The sequence below is a fragment of the Topomyia yanbarensis genome, chromosome 3 (assembly GCF_030247195.1).
Source record: "Topomyia yanbarensis strain Yona2022 chromosome 3, ASM3024719v1, whole genome shotgun sequence".
NCBI lineage: Eukaryota > Metazoa > Arthropoda > Insecta > Diptera > Culicidae > Topomyia > Topomyia yanbarensis.
In genome coordinates, this window is record NC_080672.1 from 268,059,255 (window position 1) to 268,079,455 (window position 20,201).

A 20,201-nucleotide genomic window follows, 5' to 3' on the forward strand; every position below is an offset into this window, starting at 1 on the left:
AACACTGGGTGGGTTACTTAAGAACTCTAATTATACAGTGCATCCCATATCGGACATCTATGGAATCACACTGTGCAGTTACACTCATCGTAAGTGACAACATATGCAGTTAATCAATCTTTGACTCTGCCTCTTTCAGCTTTCAACTGTCCTACAGGTAATACGCGATTCCTTTCTAGACAACAGTTCAGTCATTCACAAACACCAACTCTGTTTTATGATGAAGACGATTCCGTGGCGAGTGCCTCCAGCTCTGCTAGTGATTCTCGGATTACTTGGAACACTACATTATCCGCGAAAACGAAAATCGTTACACCTCTGAGAAGGTTCAGCTTCAATACTCCATCGTACACTGCATTCCACAGCGTCGGGCCGAGGGACGTCAGTCGTAGTTGTCATTCTCCCTTGTCTGTCTCATAGATCAGTGTTCGGTACTGAAAGTAGCTCTGTAATATCCTGTAGAGTTACTCATGCTGTACAGCGTATGGGCGATTGCTTCCCAGCCAGTACAATTGAAGCATTCTTCACGTCTAAGGTAACAACCACGCAATAGCGATATCCTTTTCTCTGTTGTCATCACAGCTCCCACAACCGTTCGGGTGGAATTCACTGTAGACCTGCCTATAACGAAGTCGAATTGAATGACATGCCGTTCTCACGGTCCGATTAACTTGTTCAGGATTAATCTCTCTAACAGTACCAAGAGACATATTGACCTATACACTGGAAGATCTCCAAGTTTTCCCGGCATCGGAAGCAACATCAGCTTCTTTCGCTTCCAGTTATCGGATCATTCTGAACATATCCGGGTTCTCATATATCGCTTTTTTCAGCAATATATGAGAGGCTGATACTTGGTCTTTCTACTCATGGCTTTCGCCATCTCGATCAGCTGCTTGTCGGTAATTCGAGCTTCTTCTTCGTGATCATCCTCCTCACTGTACGGCGAAGATTGGTTCAAGTTGCGGGGAAAACCTTTCGATGGTGACCTCTAGCTTCTCCGGACACCTTGCAGCTGGGCCTTTTATCTTTGCTATGCCAACTTGCATCTCTTTGAGAATTCGCGTTGGCTTTGTGGCAAATCTCATTACTTCAAGTTTTCTTGTTCAGCTCGACTGCTTTGTTAAAAGCATCTCATGCAGCTCGTTTCCCTCTTTCGGTGTCACTCTAACTCTTCTCCAAGTTCGGAATAACTTATACGTAAATCGGTAATCGTCGTATTACAGCCGACGACCGTTTCTCGGTTTCCCATTTCTCGGTATGGTCGCATTACACGCCCTTGTTAGTACTGCCATTAACTCGTTCGCATTTATGTTGAAGAGGATGCCCTCAAATTTAAATTCTTCGACGGACACGTCCTTGTGAAAGATCGCTGTTTTCCACTTTCACTCGTTATTCAAACCGTGTCCAGTTACCAATGCTGTACCAGATCGCTTGATGGTCGCTGTGGGTATATCCTCGCACGCTTTTCAGTCCATCTTTCCCGTCACTCCAAGGCTACAAACATTAACATGGATAATGGATTCCCGGTTCTCCCTGCGGTAAGTGCTGATGGTACCTTTGTTTGTAAGATCTACATTTAGCTTTGCTAGAGCCTTCTTGATCGCTGATGGTCAGACAAAGTCCTTTTGATTCCAGCGTCCTTCTCGACGATTTTGCAAGTTCCTAGTTCTTGGAATATTTCAGATTTAAAGTCTCTTCCGTTCCTTGAAAAACGACTAATTCGATTTTCACAAGCTTAGTCTTAAATGGAAGGTTTAGTAGCAGACTTTAATCTGGTGAAGTTCATACGAATCGCACATATGGGTGCGGAAATATGGTATGAATACTGCGATCCCATATTAAATCTTTAAATTTCAAAAGCCTTTCGGTAAATCTCATGCATATTGAATATTGAACCACATAGAAATCGCCAGGAGTCTTATGTGAATTCAGATTGTTTCCTTATAGAAATTATTTTAGAATGCAACAACCGATCTCTATCGACTGTTGCATTTAAGGGGTTATATACAAAGTTGGAACTCAACAAATCGAAAAAAAATTATTGAATATTCTGAAAGTACATACTTTTGAAAATATCTGTGCGAAATTTCATCCAGATCGGAGCACTAGATTCCAAACTATAGCCGTTCGCAGCACGCTGGTTCTTCCGCGTATGAAGTTAACACATAACTTTAAACGCAATTATTTCGTAACTAAGTTGTTTGAAAAGTACCGTTGCGGTGAACGTGATATCGCAAAAACTATTCATCCGAGTTTCATCAATTTTTTTTTGAATTGTTTGTATTTACATTCTCGTATACTTGAACGGTTCCATTTTTATCCAAAAAATTTTGATTCTTTGCAATGAATTTTTGTTTAAATTTTTTAATACCCCTGAACTCATTTTTTTGGTTAACACGTTTTATTTACAGGAAAAAAATTGTTATTGGGAAACCAATCCGTTCAAGTACACCACAATACATTTTTCTTCAATAATCTTTTCACTTTTTTGATTTCAGTTGAGCGGTTCGACTTGGAGAGCGTTCACCGCAAACTCTGCAAAAAAAACTCGCTACGGGGGATGGGCCATAACTCCGCCAACCTTCAATATTATTTTTAATTCAACTTGTTTTTTCGAACTTTGATAGCACTACCAACGAGCTGTCTTTTGCTTTTTCAAAAAAAAATTGCATAAAACAAAATCACGAACTTAGCTCTCTTTTTCGCTACAACTTTGTATATAACCTCTTAAAATGGAATCGATTCAGAAGTCGGTCTTTTAGCCTTGCCATGAGATGTTTGTTTGAGAATTCACGGGCCGGTCCTTCCTTCCGCGAACAGTAAACGTTTCGTTTGATGTTAGATTGGATCGACGATTTTATTCGGACGTCCTATCTACCATATTGACCATTCTTGGTCAAAATAAAAAAAAATTATGGGATAGCATTTTCCAAAACTACTAGAATAGTTTTCAATGACGAAAAGCAAAACTTTATGAACGCTATTGTTGTTTTATAAAAAGTGACAAATTTTTTAATTGAGCTTATTAAAAAAAAATATTTGCCCCCTGATTTTTTCCAGCGATTTTGAAAGGGGGAGGGGGGTTACATAATTTTTAAAAAAGATTTGTAATGGCCTAAATTACAAAATTTAAATTTTGCGCGGAGTTGATCATTCTTAACCAGGAATGTGGCATCCCTGTGTTAATGTACAGACGTTGACAGTACTCAACATATGGTAGGCCCAGCCACTTCTAGACCCATGCCTCCGATGCTCTTGCATAAGTTTGTTTTACTTTTAACAAAAGGATATGTTTATTGTTATTCATTGTTTATTTGTTTTACCTTCGCCAACAGACCTCTTGGCCCCAATAGTGGTTGCTTAAACTAATTGCATTTCAGAATAGATAATATTTTAGCTTTGATCGAATTCCGCCGTCGCCACACTGTTAAAAATACGCTGGAGTCCGGTAACAGCGTTCAAGCGTCCATAGTTGGTTCTCCTGAATGGAACTCGCTGAAGAGATAACGTAGAGCTCAAACGCAGGCTTGAAGATCCAGGCAGTCCCTCCGGATGCCTAGAGTGTCGAGCTGTATTAACGGACACCGGATTTCGTAAGTCACCAGCTGAAATCTGTTTTGCCAAGGACGGTGTTGGAGTGCAAAGCGTACGAACCGGCTTGGACGGCTTCGATTCTGTTAACGCCGTTCTGGTAGTGCGGATTCAAAACAACAGAACAATATTCTAGTGCTGAGCGAACCAACACGCAACAGAGTGATTTTTAAACAGTATAGGTTCCCAAAATGTTTCGCTGTTCGATGATGAACCCAAGCTGTTTTGATGCCTTATCCACGAAGTATGTAGTTTGAACGTTAATGTCGGATCCATGATGACTCCGAGATCCTTGACATGAGAGCATCTTGGAATGCTCGAGTCGAAGAAATTGTAGTTAAAATGAGTCGGATGGCGTGAATGTAACAATGGAGCAATTACTCGGGTTCAAAGCGATTCTGTTTTGATCATGCCACGTACTAAAGTATCGGTTTTATCCTATATTTGTTGAAAAAATTTCATGTTTTTTATATCGACTTTTCAAAAGCTTTCAACAAAGTACCGCACAACATCGCAATCCTTAAATTAAAGCGTTTGAGATTTCCCACCTGGCTGACTAACTGGTTGCATCTTTCCGATCGTTCGGCATTCGTGAGTATAAAAAACACGTGCTCAAGCACATTCAGAACACCCAAAGCAGTCCCGCAAGGCGGTCATCTGGGCCCGCTTATTTTTATTTTGTTCATTAATGATATCTGTAGTCGAATTAAGTCTGGGAAATGCTATACGCGGACGATCTCAAAATCTAAATCCGAACTATCGCTTCGGCACTTGACGCTATAAGGCTTCAAGCTCCCAACAAACATTAGGAGCTGAACTATAAGACTACTTGTCTGATTAAAAGCAGATTAAAGGCTATGAAATCTGAATAAAACTTTCTATGAACTATTTGAACATTAACAGTTTATTTAGCTTATTTAAACTCCAATATTCGCCAGCTCAAACTAGGCTGAACTATACTACTAACAAATGTAGCAGCAGCAATATTAATGCTTTTATTCAACCATCCCAATTAGACTGAATTACGAGTTGAATAAATGATTCTGTTGCCAATACTATTACCTTTATTCATTAAGCTGCACTACATGTCTTCAAAAGGTTGTTTCTACTTATACATTTGCCTTTATACCTCCTTTGATTTCTAGCTGAATTATGTGTTTAATGTGTTCCTACTCTAAAAATTCACACGATAAGAAAACCATGACTATTGGTAATCGACTTGGGTTCGAGTCCCAATACGTGCACATTTTTTTTTACTTTTAAGTGAAGAACTTCTCAAATTAGCGCATTTAGAACCCTTTGCTTATTCTATTTGTTGCTTCAACGGTTTGCTCTTATAAAATTTATACAGTTTTTTATAATTTCATGTAGTTGATTTACAATTTCAATTTCGTCCTGAAAAAATGTCATTGCTAACAAAAAGCAGTTATCAAGTTGGTTCGATGCATTAGCAAACCTAAAAAAATCATTCCAGTGACTTGCATATACATACACACTTAGTTGAACTCAGCTAAATCCCCGCACAGCCGAGTAATAAGTAAATTTTTCAATGTGCAAGCTTACCAAATCACACGCGCCCTTGTGTATGTAAATTTACTTTTTAATCGAAATGGTCTGTTTACTTTTAAAACATGAATATTCTTATATGGATCACAAGAGAAACTATTTGTTCGAACGTTGCTGTAAATTTTTGACACTAGCCTTGTTACCATGAATTTTTTTTTTACTTATCGACTTGCAGACAAAGGTACAATGAGTTTAAACGTATTTTCATTCCAATAAAAAATAATTGATATAAATATATAAACTATTGAATTCGAACAGCGACTTCCGCTTACCAAAAAAAATCACATTGAAAAGAAAATCATTTGGCAGGGAGTGGAAAATAAATCGAGGAGATAGCCACATTAGTATTATTAATGGCTTCAATCCATCATTCAGTTACCACCTCTTTATATGACACCCATTTTTACTTGTGACAACTGTAAGTCCTCATGTTGAATACAAAAACGTCTACAATCATCAGTTTTCGAAACTAGTAAATTGTCTAATTTAAAATTCTCGAATGTTCTTAAAATTATCAAATAAAAAAAATTATCGTACGTTGGGATTCGAACCCAAGCCAACTAGATTCACTCAAATCTATAAAAGGCTACTATAGCCTTTGTACACACTCTATTCAGCAACCTATACTTTTCGGTGCATTGGTGAAATCTTAAGCATTCAATGTATGCAAGATTGTAAAGTAGGTGCAGATAGTAAAGTAAGTGCTTAGTATTCAACAGGTTGCGGATTCGAATCCAGGTACGTGATACGTGATATGATATCCAACAACATTACAACGTAACATTAATAAAAAAAAGATAGCTTCCAAAGAGATTGATGGCGTGTGTAACTTGAAATTAAATATCTTTTTTAATATTTTTACATGATAATTCTCTCAGCTGAATAGCAGTAACGAAAAGGTTTATTGATAAAGCTGAACTGTGGTTTTCTTCAGGCTGTATACATGCTGAAGAATTGTTCTTTAATGTGTCTTAATCAGACAAGCTGAATAAATTCTCCAAATCCAGACGCTTAAGGGTGGAATAAACGAAATATGATTAGTTTCGGACGCTTGCTTACTCTAGGACCTTATGAATACAGCCTTAAAGGAAGAACAATTGAAAGCGTCGAATCGATCCGTGACTTGGGAGTGCTCTTCGATAGGAAGTTGAGCTTTTCCGACCATATCACCGCGACAACTGCCAAGGCTTTCGGAATGCTGGGCTTCTTAAAGTAGAGCACGATGATTTCTACGCACTAAAAGCTCTTTACTGTGCCCTGATAAGAAGTGTTCTGGAGTATGCTGTGCAAGTGTGGGCACCATACCATGCTGTTCAAAATGACCGATTAGAACGTATACAAAGATGTTTTGTGCGATTCGCTCTCAGGAAACTTCCATGAAAAGATCCAGTTGTATTGCCTCCTTATGCCGATACATGTATGCTACTCGGTCTGCAGACTCTGGCGACTCGCCGTATCTTCCTGCAAAGAGTTTTTGTTTTCGACTTGCTGTCAGGTAATATAGACAGTTAATTTGTATGCGCCTCCTCGTGTTCTTCGTAACCCCACTGTGTTATGGATCCCTAGACATTGTACCTCATATGGACAAAAGAATCCACTGGAAAGATGTTGCCAAAGATTTAACGAAGCTTCTTCAGTGTTTGATTTCAACATTTCCAAGCATAGATATAAGTTATTAATAAGAAATATATAGTTTTAAAAGGTGTCTGTACGGTGTATACCGAAGATAGGAAATAAATAAATAAATAAATATATGTTCGTGTTGTCGGCGAAAGAAAGGCGGGGTCCTTGTAATATGATATTGGCGTTATTAAAGTAGAGGAGGAATATTACGGGTCCGAGATGGCTTTCTTCTGGGATACCGGATGTAGTGAAGAATGGTGCAGATAGACAATGCTGATTTGGAGGTGCCTTCCATCGAGGTAGCAACAAAACCATCGCAGGAGTTGTTCATGAATACCGAGTTTACGCTATCATGGTTGATTTTGTCGAAGGCGATCCATGTAAATCGCATTAGTTTGCAATCCGTCAACGAATTCATCGATTACATATGTTGTGAACGAGAGCAGGTTGGTCGTTGTCGATCGTTTAGGTATTAAATCGTGTTGGTCGTCTGCAATGTAGGGGAACTGAGGGTAAGACGGACATATTAAGGCAATACTGAAATATAACATAGTAAGAGCATGTTTTGTCAACATGTAATACTCTATGTTGTAGCACCATATGTTGGCTTTCGAGTGACCAGAGGGAATTTTCTACAAAAATCAATAAGTATCATTTTTTAAAAAATTAGAAAACGAAGAAATATCTGCACTTTTTTCAGACTGCGGGTGAAACGGACATATGGGTGGGGTAAGACGGACATGTTTCAGGAAAGATGATCACAACACAAAATATTAAAATTTACTATTTCTAACGGATGTTTTGAATAGATTATGGTTCCTTTTAATATATATGTTCAATTCGAGGTGAAAAACAACGTTCTGGGGTATGATTTAGAGTTGAAGGAAATGATGTATTTTCTAATATCGTTTTTGCCGTTGTCATAAAGAGAGCTATACAACCAGTTCCAATGGTCAGGCACAATCGCTTATACAAAACTGGAAAGTTATATATTAAATGCGTTATTGGTAACATCAGCTCCTGGATTACACATAGCTACACACCTAGAAAAAATAGTGTAAATTTACGTCTCCTGACCCTGACATATACGAGCATCAAAAATGACTTAGTTTTACGTTTGATTTTAATTTTACATGACGTTTAATTTCGTAAATCATGTAATTTTACTCCACACACAGCGTTTGTTCTGAATGGTAGGAAGTGTAATTTTATTTCATCGCGCATGTAAAGTATATGTTTCATGTAAAATAAAATGGAACACGGTAATGTTCCGTCATTTCGTAAATTACGGTTTGTTGAATTGTGTCATGTTTGCAATTACGTCAACGATAAAATTCAGATTTTTTTGGTGTGTAGAGTATGGGACTTGCACAAAGTCGTCTACCTTTTCCATGTTCTAGGAATTCCGTATTTAGTCTCGATTACATTAACGTACATCCTGCAGTCTACTGCATACGAGACTTCAGCTAATTGGGTAGTTCTCCACGTTTGACTACTGCTTTAATTTTGTTTCTACATGCGATACATTCATGTAAGAATGAATCAACAGAATTAATCAAGACCGTCCGTCTTGCCCTACTAGTACACATACTTTTAAGCGCTTGTACTTATTCACGCATAAATCAACTTACCTGTTATTTTCCACGAAGATGTTACTTAAGAGTTACAAAGGAAAAAATCCGCAAAAAAAATTATTTTTTTTATCGATAAACCTTAAAATCGGAAACTTGGAAATTACATCCGTAAGAAGCTGCACAACTGATTATCAATATTTGCTTAAATTGTACACGTTTAATAGTATTCAAGGCCTACGAAGTATTTCGTAATTCATGGTTATCCAATTGAAGTTTTAATGTTATATCCCTAAAATAACCATGTGTCCGTCTTACCCCACCTGTCCGTCTTACCCACAGTTCCCCTAGTGTTTTCAGTGAAAGAAAAAAGGTTCTACCAACCAGCTCGGATTGTTTTGATACGGTACCTAAACACGAGATTCCCCAATTTGTTTCTTTTTTTGTGAACTGGAAACATGTGCGCTGCTTTACAGCAGGAAGGGAATGTTCCAGTAGTGCGTAATAGCACGAAGACTCACCGAAGTGGTTCAAAAAGCCGTCGAAGTCGAGGGAACGCCATCTGTGCTCGGGGAACTAGATGCTTTCAGCTTTGAATTTGCTGCAAGAATAGTAGCATTATCGACGCAAATTCGGTTGATGGTTTGTCCTAGAAGTTTGAAGGAATTCCAATCTTTGCAATCAACTTCACGCAATTAGGTTAGGAACAGTCCCCTGCTAGGCATCCTACGCAAGAGCATGAGAGGCATGGGCCTAGAAACGGCTGAGCCACAGGGTTGTTAATACGTCACATTTTTCACGATAATTTATCGGCGTTACTCGTTAACGATAATGTATCGTCATCGGAAACTCCGTGAACGATAATGTATCGTCGCATTCATTGTCATCGTCGATAATTGTATCGTCGTATTATTCTCTGTGTTTGAATTTGAAGGGAAAGTAATTGGTAATTGACAATCAATAGTTTTAAAAATTTTCAATGCAAAGGGGGTCCGACGATGTCTCAAAATGGATTTTCGGGAAAGTGTTTTATATTGAAGAAAAAGTTGTTGGCAGTTGAAAATCATTAGTTTTGGACATTTTCAATGCACAGGGTCCGACGATGCGTCAAAATGGAATTTTTCAACTTTCCGGGAAAATTGTTGCACAGAGGAGTCAGCAGGTGCACAGCGTTTTTAAAGTTACAAAAAAGTTAACAAAATTATTCTGACCATGAAATAACGAATTTTGAACTATAGTGTCTTCAGTCACGTTTATTTACAAAATATTTCCCACTTAAAAAAAATGATTTATTTATTTTTGCATTTTTATAAGAAATATATGCTAGAAAATGAATTTACTCGAATTTGACGTGATTCGCATACTAGAGCCCACCAAACGAATTTTCGCATGAGGCTGACAAAATTGGGTCAAAAAGCTGACAAAATCGGGGGTAGACAAAATCATGGGAAGAAAAATCGGGGGCTGATAAAATTGGGTATTCACTGTATATTTAGCATGCAAAAGACAGCATGCGACAATTATATATCCCTGGATATGATAGTGTTTGCTTTACAGATTCGTATTGGTATAGCTTCGTCTGTGGAAATTTGCGGTTTCCATACAAAAATATTACTTTTTGGGCATTAAAACATTCGATAACTCCAAAGATGTAAGAGATACAAATAAACTTACATTACAAAAATTGTGTATTTTTTTTATGCAGAACAAAATCTTGAAACATTTTGAAATTCTACAAATTCACCAGGAAGTTATTTTTAAAAAAAATAAATTTTCAAGGGTATATCATAAAAATCATCACAAATGTCTATTAAAATCGTCGATAGATAGACACATAGTCTTTTCAGCGAAATCAATGCTTTAAGTATTCTCTACAACTTTGCTAAATAAAGTTATTTTTTTTTATTTTCATAAATGACCAAACATAAATTTGCTTCATAGCTTTAGGGAGATTAATCACCAAACTGATTTCAAATGCGAAACAGTTTATAAATAAACTTTGCTGAAGACAATATAGCTCAAAAATTGTTTTTTTTTGTGGTCAAAACAATTTCTGAAATGTCCAAAACTATTGATTTTGAACTGCCAATAACTTTCCCTTGAATAAAAAAACTCCCAAATAGTTGAAAAAACGGACCCCCCTGTGCATTGAAAATGTCAAAAACTATTGATTTTCAACTGCCAACCACATGTTATGCAATAGGTATTTATTTCTAAACAATTGAATGTTAACCGCTTTAACTTCAACTCCAATAAACGGTAAAGTAACGCAAAATGTATCGCGATAATCGCCGATGTATTATCGTCGATGACGATGAATTCGACGATACATTATCGTTAACGGATTTTCCGATGACGTTGACGGGTGGTTAACGTTATCGACGATGACGATGAATTATCGATTAACAACCCTGAACCATATGCTGACTACTGTCAACGTCTGTACATCAGCATAGGGATGCCACCCCCTGGTTAGGAATGATCGACTCCACGCGAAATTTAAATTTTGTAATTTGTTTCTCGCATCAATGAAAACATTATATATGCAATTTCATACTAATTTTAGTGGTTTTACTAATTTATATAGGGAAAAAAGTGAAAAAATGTAATTCAAATAAAATTGCATTGGTTCACTTCAATTAATTTTCGGGTCCATTAATTTTTATTGGATCGGTTTCAGATTTTGCAGGTGTTGTTTTTAGTTTAAAAGGAAACTTTTTCAGCGCGGCGCTCTTTGATATGACTACCTACCATTTTTTTTTCTAACAAATCGTGGGCAGCGCAATCCAATCACTGTAAGCCGCAATAATGAGAGGAATCGAGATCTTATCAAATGGGATTTATAATTGTTTATTTATTTCGTCAATCAAATGTAGACTACATTATATAAATATTAATTGCTTATATACTATCCTGTAAACTATTTCTATGTACTATGATGCCGTAAAGAGTTGAAAAACTGTTTTAAACTTGTTCGGGGCATGGTAAGGTCAATACTTTCACAATGCTCGTTATACACAGCCATCATCCGGTTTAGTGGTCCGAATTTAGCATAGTCTGTACGGTGATGACCTATCGCGAACAAATTTCTATTGCGTAATTGACGAGTAGGAGCATATAAATTTAATTTTGACAAAATGTAAGATGAGTCAATACGCTGCATGACGATATCGTTTAGAAACGAGATCATAGCATAGTCCCGACGTTCTTTTAATGTTTGAATATCTATCAACATACAACGTGCTTCATAAGATGGAAGAGGGAATACTGTCCATCTTAACTTGCGTAATGCATATAATAGAAACTGTTTTTGGATTGATTCAATTCTCACTTCGTGTTTTTTTATGAATGGTGACCAAACAATACTACAATATTCTAAAATAGACCGAACATATGCTACGTAAAGAGTTTTAATTGTGTAAGGATCTTGAAAGTGATATCCGAAGCGTTTTATAAAATTAAGCATATTACTAGCTCTATGAACAATTGTGTTGTAATGTTCCACAAGGTTTAATTTTTTATCTAAGATAACTCCTAAATCTCTTATTTTATCGCATTTCTGAACGGTTTGATTACCTAATGTAATTGACACGGAAGCCGTGATTTGTTTTCTGCTAAAAGTCATGAGATGACATTTTTTAACATTTAACTCCAGTAAACATTTACAACACCATGTATAAAAGATTTGTGTTTCATCGTGAAAAACATTATAGTCATTATTATTTCTGATTTCTAAAAATAGCTTCATATCATCCGCATATATGAGAATATTAATGTTTTTTAAAATAAGAGAGATGTCGTTGACATATAAAATAAAAAGAAGAGGTCCTAAGTGTGAACCTTGCGGAACCCCCGAAGTAACTTTAATTATATCAGATTTCATCTCATAGAATTTTACTATTTGCTGACGATCTGTTAAATACGACTTAATCCAATTGAGGAGTCTCATCTCGATTCCCAATTTTTCAAGTTTGAATATTAACATGGGAATGTCCAGCTTATCGAAAGCTTTGCTGAAGTCAGTGTAAAGAGCTTCTATATGATTTCCTTTATCCATGGCATTTAACGAGTAATCAACAAATTCTAAAAGGTTTGTACTAGTTGAACGGCCTTTAAAAAACCCATGTTGTGAATTTGTTATTTTATGTTTGACTTGGTTGAAAATGGTTTTATTTATGATGGATTCGAAAAGTTTGGGAAAGCAAGACAGAATGGCAATTCCACGATAATTGCGAATATCAGATTTTTTACCCGATTTATAAATAGGTATTAAAAAAGATTTTTTCCAATCTTTTGGGAAAATACCAGATTCTAGTGACTTATTGAACAGCCAGAATAAAGGTGACGTAAGCTCAGTTGCTAAATTCTTTATGAAAGCAGGTGGAATTCCATCAGGTCCTGAGCCTTTAGTGGCATCTAGATCATTGAGACCAGACAAGATATCTTGAACATTAATGTGACTGACACCAACATCCCTTGAATAATCAGGAAAATAAGAAAAATATTCAAAGTCACGATCATTGTCTGAATAGTTAGAATAAGTTTCTTGAAAAAATGTTGCGAAGAGATTACAAATATCTTTTGAAGTTTCACCCTCTTTCCCATCTAAAGACATTTTTGATGGGAAGTTGCATGAATTCAACTTAGTTTTGATGTAATTAAAAAAGTTTTTTGGGCATGACTTGATCTCATTTTCAGTTTTTGCATTATATACAGTTAGTGCCGAAGAAATAGCCAAAGTTAGTTGGTCACGAATGTTAAGGTATTTTTCCAAATTATCCTGATTATTGTGTTTTCTGTAAATTTTGTGAGCTTTTTGCTTCCGATTTTTCAAATTAATAATTTCCTTGTTGAACCAAACTGGATTTTTGGATGCATGATTTCGTCGTTTTTTCGTGAGTGGAACTTCCTCCTGTATTATTTGCCATAAAATATTATAAAAGATCTCCACTCCACATTCAACGTTCACTTGATTCTTTAAAAGGGACTGCCAATTAGCACTGCTTAATTTATATTTAATATTTTCATAATTTGCTTTTCTATAATCGAAAACGTCCTCGAAGTCACAATCAATGAAATTATGATTCTTGTGCACAAAAATAGAGAATTCTATTGCTGTGTGAAACGTTTCATTTTTCCATAAGGGAGAATGAGATTCATCAACACAGAAATCTTCATTAATGTTTGTTAATAGCAGATCTAAATAACGATTGTGTTGATTTTTTATATGGTTTATTTGATTGAGTCCTAGCAATGCAATTTTCTCAAACATATATTGTAATGTTTCGTTATCACCAACGACAGGAAGTAGAATGCTCTCATTTTCAGAGTCAGGAATAAAATCTAAGTTGCGCTGATTAAAATCACCATAAATATGAACTTTGAATTCTGGAGGAAAATTAGAGATTATTTCTTCAGCTGCTTGAATCTCATATGTTGATTTGTAAGCTAGGTCCGGTGGAAAGTACACTGAGACAAAAATGTGGATTTCATGTGCTTTAACCCATACATGTTCAAATTCTTTGAATTTTGGTGAGACAATAAGATCGGAATTAAATATAGATGAAACTGCGATAAGAACTCCTCCGCCTGACATTCTTTGGGTTAGTCGTAAATCACGATCATCTCTAAAAACATTATAGTCACTACCGAAAACCTCTTCACTTTTTATATCCTCATTCCAACTTGTTTCGGTACCTAGAATTATCGAAAATGAGGAGCCTAATATATTCTTATGGATTTCGTTCATCTTTACGGCGCTCCTCATTCTATTAAAATTTTGACAGTAAACCAAAATTTCAGTGGCTTTCGAAGAAGTTGGTTGTGATTCGTTATTCGTAAAAATATTGTTTAAAACTATTGTACTGTTACCAGTTGCGTCATGCTTGTCCTGGTCTGCCTCTGAGAAGTGCGTTAAAATTGGCGAAAACACGAACGTTCACAGGAGCAAGATGAACAATGATGTTTATTGTTATGGTGATTGTTGTTAAGACCATTGTTGTTTCTATTGCAAATGCTGTTTCTGTTGTTGTTGTTGTTGCTGTAACTGCTGTTTCTGTTTTCGTTGTGGTTGTTGTTATTTCTGTTGTAGTTGTTGTTGCTGTTTTTGTTGTAGTTGCTTATTCTGTGATTATTGTTGTTGTTGTTGTTGTTACTGCTGTTAATGTTGTTGTTTCTGTTTCCGTTGTGGTCGTTATTGTTTATGTTGTGCCTGTTTCTATTGAAATTGTGGTATTATTGGACTTGTAGCTGTTGTTTTTGTTGCTATTGTTGTTGTTTCTATTTTGGTTGTAGTTGTGATTATTGTTATTGTTGTACTTATTGCGGTTCCTGTTCTTATTGCACTTGCTATCTTTGTTGTTGCAGTTGTTATTGTTATTACTGTTGATATTGCTGTATCTTGTACCCTGTTTTCTTCTCGATTTTTTACTCTTTGCTGCTTTATCTTTCTCTTTTTGTTGTTTAATGCGACGCTGTTTACGTAAGTCATATTCTGACCAGTCGGAGCGCCACACTCTTTTCGAACCAAGTGTGCGCCATCCATCTTTTGCCACTTGATTATGCTGCGAACCTGAGATAGCAGTTTTATTTGAAACGACGGTCAATTCGTCCATCAGACTGGGGGGAGACACCACAGGTGTCAAACGAGCATTATTAACACTGGTTTCCAGGGTACTAATTGTCGCGGCAATTGCCCTTACTTCGTCTAAAATATCGTCGCCAACAGCGCTGGCTTGTGATTTTATTTCGTCAAGAGCATCACGAGCAGAAAACGACTGGTTACCGGTATGTTCGTTGCATTGAGACGCCATGTCAATGGTTATTACGCTTAAATTTTGAACTTCGCAGCATATTTTTTTTAGCTCACGAGTCAGGTCAGTTGTGAGCTCCACCACGTACTCCTCAACGCGCTTCCTTGTGGATTCCATAGATATGTTGAATAATGACGTGATATGATTTTTTAAAACAACGAGCTCATCGGCCTTATTGACCGCGTTGTTTTCCATAGTGCGCGATAATGTTGACACCGCATAATCAACTTTCGCGCAGGTGATATTATTTACATTAGTCACCGCTTCTTTTAGCTGGTGATCAATGTTATCGAACAGTTCACCAAATGCGTTCAACTTTTTGATGTCAGCAGCCATTCGAAGATTGGAATCCGTTTGCGTCTTGATTAAATTAAAGAGCTGCTCCTGTTGGAAAAGCACTTTACGTGTGTCAATCCCCGTTTTAAGATTATGCTGACAATCCGAGCATAGAGGAATCATAAAAGACGTGATGTGATGCTCTTGGTGCCGTTGCACTCCTACACAGGCCGCGTGATACGATTTGTTGCAAAACTCGCACTTCCATAAAAAACGATCATCACTAATTGAACACGATCGAACACTGCACGACATAATGCTGACTATTTTTTTTCGAAAATCGCGCGCGGCTTGAATTAAATTAATCAAATAAATACTTGTAGCGTAGCGCCGTTCAACTACGTCTACTACCGGTAACGGTCGACTAAGAACTGAATAATACTAGTTGCGAAGCACAAAAGATAACTTTTTCAAGTACTTTTGTCACAAGATGGTCGCCGTGCAGCCTTTTTTAGTAGACCCCTCTTCATGGAAAGGGTGCACGACCGGAAAACTATCTCCCGTAATTTTAACCTAGAGCTCAAAACTATTTTTTTTCGATTTCGTATAATAACAGCAAGCGACGTACGTAGGATTCTTTCAATATCTTGTTTTTTCGCGAAATGACACTCTTTTTACTGAAAAAACGCTGAAAATGTCATAAAAATTAACACAAAATCGTTGATTAAAAAAATAACCAAAGGAAAATTATATCTACGTCGCTTATTTGTGCCTCCCATCACTGGCAAACAGGAAGGCGAATCAAACTGCAACTCAGATAAAGTTTGATCGGAAGAACGTTTTGCCTTTCTCAATAGAAAGGTATTGCAATTGCTCTGAAAACCGACTTTTTAACGGATGCCCGGAGGGCCGAGTGACATATACCATTCGATTCAGTTCGTCGAGTTCGGCAAATGTCTGTGTGTGTGTATGTATGTATGTGTGTGTGTATGTGTGTGTGTGTATGTGACCAAAAATGTCACTCATTTTTCTCAGAGATGGCTGAACCGATTTTGACAAACTTAGTCTCAAATGAAAGGTGCAACGTTCCCATAGGCTGCTATTGAATTTCTAATGGATCCGACTTCCGGTTCCGGAATTACAGGGTGATAAGTACGAACACGCAGAAAATGTCGATTTTAATAAATTCTGCAATGAATGTATAAAGGTGAAAAATTTTCCAAAATATGACCACAACTGCTTCGATTTGTAGTATTAGGTCACTAACATCCATTCAAAGTCTATTTGGCCACATTGGCCACCATCCTCAGTTCCGGAAGCCCCGGCGGAAGTATCTAAATTCAGAATAACAGTCACATCGGTTTCTCGGAGATGGCTAGACCGATTCGACTAAACTTGGCCTCAAATGAAAGGTATTGCGTCCCCGTAAATGGCTATTTAATTTCATCCCGATCCGACTTCCGGTTCCGGAGTTACAGGTTGTGGCGTGCGATCACATAGCAAATTGTGATTCAAACCGATACTCCGATGAAAGCAAAAAAGGTAAAAATTTCGCTAAAATGTCTCTCAAACAACTTAAATTTGCTGTTCTAGGTCACCGACGGCCAACCAAACTATCGTTGACTACATTGACCACCATAGACGGTTCCGGAAGTGCCCGGGAAAAGCGGCCATCTGTCAAAATTTACGAACTCACATCAGTTTCCCTGAAATGGTTGGGCCGATTTTCACAAACTTAGTTCCAAATGATAGCTATAATATCCCCACAAATGTCTATAAAATTTCGTACGGATCGCTTATATGGGTCCGGAAATATAGACTAAATCGTCCGGTCACATATGAAATTCCCATATAAGCCAGAACTCAAATTTTTTTTTCAAAGGAGGGACCCCATGAAATTTCAGAAATCGAATTCGTATTTTTGATGCCAAACATCTTTAAAATGCACGAAACGTCGAGATTTTATGTTATCTCGAAATTTTTTTTTTTTTTTTGTATAAATCGACTTTTTGGGACTTTGCCGATTTCGCACCTTTTTTCAGTTCAATATTACCGTGGCTGTTTTTTTTTCAAAATTTTAGAACTCGAACTCTTTTAATGAATATAAACAACGCACACATTCTCGTGATTCATGATTGAGAAAGGCACAATTGCACCGCTAGGTGGATTAAAATAGGTTTTTTGGTTGCATTCACTGCTTCCGTGCCCGTGGGACCAAGATGCACACTGAAGAGCCTCTTTATTTCTATGTTAACTGTTCAGCCATGGAGAGAGTGCCTGATATTTACCGCCAGATATAGATTTAATATCATTGAAAAATACAAACAAACGAAATTGTTCTGACAAGCAATCTGCAGTTGCGGCAAACGAGGTCAGATTTATATCACAACCGGGATTATGAACCAGGGCAAGGAACTTACCACAAAGAGCGCCTTTGCAAACGTCGACTACCTCTTTTAGACAAGACTGTGGTTCTCCGGCGTGTTGGCCTGATTTGGCATCGTGCCGTTATGCAAAATGAGTTGTAGCATTGTATAGCGTCATCAAAATAATTTTGTGTCCAAAGATTACTATAATACGCCAAACTGTCCGGAGCTTCAGTAAATCGAAAGATACTGGGCAATTACGATGCAGCAGCTAAAAATCCGATTTCGTTAAAAATTAAATGAAAATTTAATAAAGGTAGAAGGTAGTTGGGAGATACTACTGTATAATAGTTTATGAGTAACATTAAAAACGGTTTTTAAATATTATATATCACAAACTGTATCTTTTTCCTAATTTGGATAACGAATTAATTTTCGGTGTTTTCTACGTAGTGCGATAATTTCATGGATAATCTTTTGTTGTAAAACTAGAAATATCCAGTATACTAGAAGTACACCCAGGGTTTTTTTACACGGCGGATACGTATCCCGATCAGAATGAAATAACAAGATTATAACATAACGCAATTTTCGTAACATATTGTGTCATAAATTTAGTCTCGTTAGTAGTTGAAATAACAGAAAATTATAACAAGTAACGACGGGAGATATAGGTTTGAAGTATTTTTGTTACGTGTTTCTGATCGGGTACCGCTTAAGAAACCGCGCTAATTGGAAAATCCGCTTAAAAAGCGCTTTAATTGAAATATCCGCGTAAAAAAACCGCAATCATTGAAAAATCCGCGTGAAAAAAATCGCAGCAAAAGAAATAGAATATTCTTGGATTTTTTTTTTGCGCGGATTTCGCAATTATTACGGTCCTTTTGAATGCAAAAAACTCAGATTTTATGAAAGATGGAAGGGACGGATCTGGAAGACTCCTTATGGCCCGCACCTCAACAGTAAGGGTATTTTCGGAATCGTTTTGACGAGTAGGGGCCAGAAATTGATTTTTGGCGCCATTTTGAAATACAAGATGGCGATTTCCGGTTTAACGAAATTCTCTATAACCCAATCAATATGGGTATTTTCGGAATGGTCTTAACGAGTAGGAGACAAAGGTCGATGTTTGACCTCATTTTGAAATTTAAGATGGGGACTGCCAGTTTAGCGAAATTTTCTATAAACTAATTGGTATGATTTTTTCAATTGATGTAGTATCTCCCGCATAAAAAAAACAAACCTGGGTGATCTTCCAAAACTTTCTCGGATATAACACCTAACATAAACCAGCGAAACGCAAAATATTTTTATGTGTTCATCTAGAAGAGTGCAGTGAGAATGGAAGTGAGAAGAGAAATTATTTCCAAATTGATTGAGCTATAGCGAATTTCACTAAACCCGAAGTCGCCATCTTAAATTTCAACATGGCGTCAAAAACCAATTACGGGCACCCATTCGTCAAGACCATTCCGAAAATACCCACATTGATTGGGTTATACCGAATTTCGCTAAACCGGAAGTCGCCGTCTTGGATTTTAAAATGTCGTCAAAAGTCAATTTCCGGCACCCACTCGTCAAGACGATTCCGAAAATACCCATATTGTTGAGGTGCGGGCTACAAGGAGTCTTCCAGACCCGTCTCATCTATCTTTCCGAAAATCTTCTAAGTCTTTTGCATTCAAAAAGACTTTGTTTGCAAAACCGTGTTAATTGCGAAATCCATGCAAAAATTACTGCTAAAATTCTTCTAAGTTCTTTGCACTTAAAAGGACTTCGAATATTTTTTTTCAGAAAAAAGTCTATGTCTTTTACATTCGAAAGGACGAATAGTTTGCAAAAATTGCGTTAATTGGAAAATCAGCGTAAAAATCACGCTAATCCGCGTAAAATAGCCGCGTTAATTCGAAAATCCGTGTGAAAAACCTCGTAAAAACCGCGTGAAGAAACCTGAGTGGGCACACGATATAAACTACATCAATACCACTAAGTTTTACGCGTTTTAATTTGAACTGTGCTAACTGAAATCAGAAATTCATGTACCAAGGATTCGTTTGTCTGTTTCGTTTGACTATGCATTATAATTGGGCTGATACGAGACTACGATAATCTACGAAAACCAAGTAACAATATGCCAATAATACTCAAAGGTTAAAATAATGCATTGCATTGGTATGATTTCAACACGAAGATGTCTTTGAACGAATCTATCAATTGTTATTGATCTCTATTTTTAAACTACGGGGCTTACAAACAAGTTATTCTTAACATATTGAACCAGAGCAGTACCACATCCCTGATGTGATGAAACTGGATATAATGTGGCCTGATAAAAGTTATATTTTGTTTTTCAATAAACATTCCTTTGAACGAACAGAAGACTTTGAAATTAA